This window comes from Acyrthosiphon pisum, chromosome X (assembly GCF_005508785.2).
Source record: "Acyrthosiphon pisum isolate AL4f chromosome X, pea_aphid_22Mar2018_4r6ur, whole genome shotgun sequence".
Lineage (NCBI taxonomy): Eukaryota > Metazoa > Arthropoda > Insecta > Hemiptera > Aphididae > Acyrthosiphon > Acyrthosiphon pisum.
The window spans coordinates 92,809,592-92,813,563 of record NC_042493.1 but is presented as its reverse complement, the minus strand read 5'-3'; positions in this window follow the sequence as shown (position 1 = coordinate 92,813,563).

The window sequence follows — 3,972 nt, the reverse complement described above, 5'->3', positions numbered from 1 at the left end:
TATACAATAAATATGTCCATGCATTGTGTTATGGATACAACAACCATACACATACGTCAAAGTATAATAGACAGTAAGTACCTATACAATTCAGGATACATACAAATTATAAAAGCATAATAATTGAGCGCGTATCATAAACTAGCTATAGTTTAATCCATGCTTATTTTAAAAAAACATGAAATATTGAGATTTATTTGATTTTCTTAAATTAATTTTATTTATAGATTTTACAATTATTAATTAAATCAAAAGTTCTTAAGTATTAAATCAATATATAATTCACATTTTATAATAGCCAGGTAGTCATAAACTTAATACCACTTTAAAGTAGATTACAACATTTCATAGAAAGTAAATCATTGAAAAATAAATATATTATGATTAAATTAAACAGTTAGGTATATATGACCTTATATTGGCCGATGGTCTAGTTTTTAACCTAATTAACAGACTGATTATGAGTAGATACTATAAATATGAAAGTCATTTTTCATTACCATTATATCTAAATATTGAACTTAATATTTATAGTCTAACATAATGGATAGGTTTGTGATTTCACACATCACAAAGTGGTATCGAGTAGGTATAAATTGTTTAACACACTGTATAGAAATAGGTAGTTCACTCCAGACGAACTAAAATATTTGGAGCCTTGAAGGTACACATACCATAACACGTTCCACGTTTAGAAACAATTAGTTGTTTGGCTTACTATTTCCAATGTTACTTAATATTTGATAATATATTTAAAAAAGCGCATACTTAAAATATTGTCACATCAGTTAATGGCAGGTAAGTACACGTTTTCATAACATTTTTTTGCAAGTATTACTAAAAATATTTTACAAAATATTTCCAAAATTAATGATTTTGATATCGGCAACATTTAAAGAGTACATAATATGTTATATATTATATTTGGGCACGGTTTCGCAAACGTATATTTTCGACATGCTCGTGTGACATTTTACCTATAGGCTATAGCAGTAAATTATATTAATTAATTCTTAGCCAGCAATCACAGGCAAAGCAATTTATTATCTTAAACAAATTTAATATGCTTACATGCACATTCAATGGGAGGTAGAGAATATGTAAATACTGTGGCATTTCAAACATGGAATTTATGTTCATGTTAGTCGATTACACACATTATGAAGGCATTATTTAGTACTAAACCAATAAAATGAATATAGGTCACGCGTACAATAATTATGTTATAATTCCATTTCGTCGTCTCAGAATGAAAAGGTTTTACCATTATGTTTGTAATTGTTCAGGGGCACGTTTTTTAATAACTTTTTTCCAGGGCTTGGACTGGTATAGACCATTACAAAACAGAAACCGAAAACTAAATCAAAAACTATATCGAAAATAATCGGAAAACCGGTATACAAAATTGAATCGGGAATCGAACCAGCGACGGCTGCGCCGCAACCGACGCCTTAGACCGCTCGGCAACCTCGTCCCCTTATAATATTATTATAGTGGTATTAGTATGATAATAGTCAATCGTATAAGTAATAAGCATCAATATTGCATACACTATACGCCGTGTTATATTCAAGGTAATTACAAACGTGTTATATCTAAAACATAATAATATTATACTTCATTATTTTTTGTATAAAATGTCTCATTGTGGTTTCATAAATATTAACGATTTTTTTTCTTTACTTTTTTACACGGAGTTTGACGAAGTGTTTTTGCTGTGATATCATCACTTTTTTAGAAAATTGTAGAGAAACAGTTTTTTAGTGAATTCGTTTTAATTATTACGTACTTTTCCTTATTTTGTAATCTTTGTTTGTACACTTTATTTGTCATTTTTAGAATAAAATAATATCAATAATACACTAGATACACAGTCTATCACAGTCAATTGAAATGAGTGCACACAGTATCAATACGGAAAACTTTTTATTAGATTTCAGATAAATGGCATCTGATAATATTTATTATCATATTATATAATCCTAAAGGTGTAATAATGGTGGTTGTATATTTGTATAGGAAAATATTATATTGTGTAGGTACTGAGTATTTATCGTCACAATTATAAGTTGTTAATTACTAATTAATAATTAGAATAAAAATTTTATATTTGACCACAAGTATGCACATGCCTGAAAGTTGATATTTATGAATGTGTATTATAAAGGAACAGGAACATAATATAAAATTAATATGTGCTTGCGAGTTAAAATATTTGTCCCCCTCTATTAAAAACAGAAATGACGCCACTAATTTGAAACGTACATTATTACATTCAGAGTTAATCAATAATAATATTATATTTTACAATAATTTAAAATCCCATTTTTAGCGTCTTTTCGTAATTTTCCGCTGGTTTTTCCCATGGCATTAAATAACTATGACCTCTCTAAAGTACCATCTTGATCCAATTTGCTAAAAGATAAGGTACTATATGTTGAAATCGAAACACTCCTTCTGGAAGAAACTTTGTATACAGGATATAAAAATAAAAAATAAATAAACACCATTGTAAAAACAATAGCTTCCTCGCTCCGCTCAGAATCTAAAATAGATAAATAAAAAACAAAAATAATTTTTTAATTGTTTAATTAACTTTTTCTTGAATTTTAATGTTCACTTCTATTATTTTCAATAAACTACAAGAAGTATGTTGTAAAGAAAATATAACCAACAAGTTTTGTGCTAACTGCAATTTCATAATTGAATACGTAGGTATACACAGATTTATACCATAATAGTTTAATCTAGGTATTTTAATTAATGTTAATTAACTACTGTTTATATACAATTAGCATGCATAATTTATGTGCCGTTACTTTTTATTATTTTCAATAAATTAAAATGTTATTAATAAATTACACAAATATATTTTGAACCGTAATTATTATATTGTTACATTTTAATTATTATTTCGTATCTGTGGTAAAAATAACATTGCGAATATTACATAATATGGACATATGGTGTTAAATACCAAACTATTCAGCTCAACCATCGTTTTAAGATTTATGACATAATAAAAATGAGAATAAGTTTATCCATATCCTTTTAAAAATTGCATTTGAAACGTAATAATATAATATTGTCATATCAGTGGCGGTAAAATGATTTTGTCATGGGTGGGGGGGATACGCTGATTGTTTAACATATGCATTATTTTATCATTAAAAATATAATTTATGGTTATGTCTAATATCAATTTATAAAATTATGGTAAATACAAACTTTATTTATAACTTAGGTATACAGACTGAATCACGGACATTCCCCCCGACCATTCCCCCGGACTATTTTCGGTGTAGTAGGACATTCTCTCCATATACAATATACATATTTGATGCGGACATTTCTCCCCCATTATTTTTAAAAGTTTACTATTTCATAATAATACTTTATTATTTAATATGAAAAATGTATTATTTTATTATTAAATATTTTGCCCATAATTGTCTTATATTTTCAAATATTTTCATAAATATAATAAATTATAAATGTATATTTTTGATCAAATGAACTACTTGAATAAAATTCAAAAGCAATTATTAAATTGTTAAATATCCAAACTGGTAGTCTTAACAAAAAAAAAAAAAAAAAATACGTGTTTAGAAATAACAAAAGAATTAGTAATAAAATGTTTTTTACAAAATGTATCATTTTTATGCCTGAATTTTTAGCTATTTTTTTTTATTTTTAATGCTTAAAATATAAAATATATTCTTATTTCTTTTTAAATTTTTAATTTGGAGTTAAGAGGATCGAACAAATATATTTATAACCTATTATATTTATGAAAAAAAAAATGTTTATATTGTATTTTATATTAAAAAAAAATAATAATTTCATGTCAAATAATAAATAATACAGTATTATTAAATTCAATATTATTAGTCAATAATAAACTTTAAAAAAAAATTGTCCACATCAAAAATATATCAGGGGGAAAATATCATACTACACCGGAAAACAATC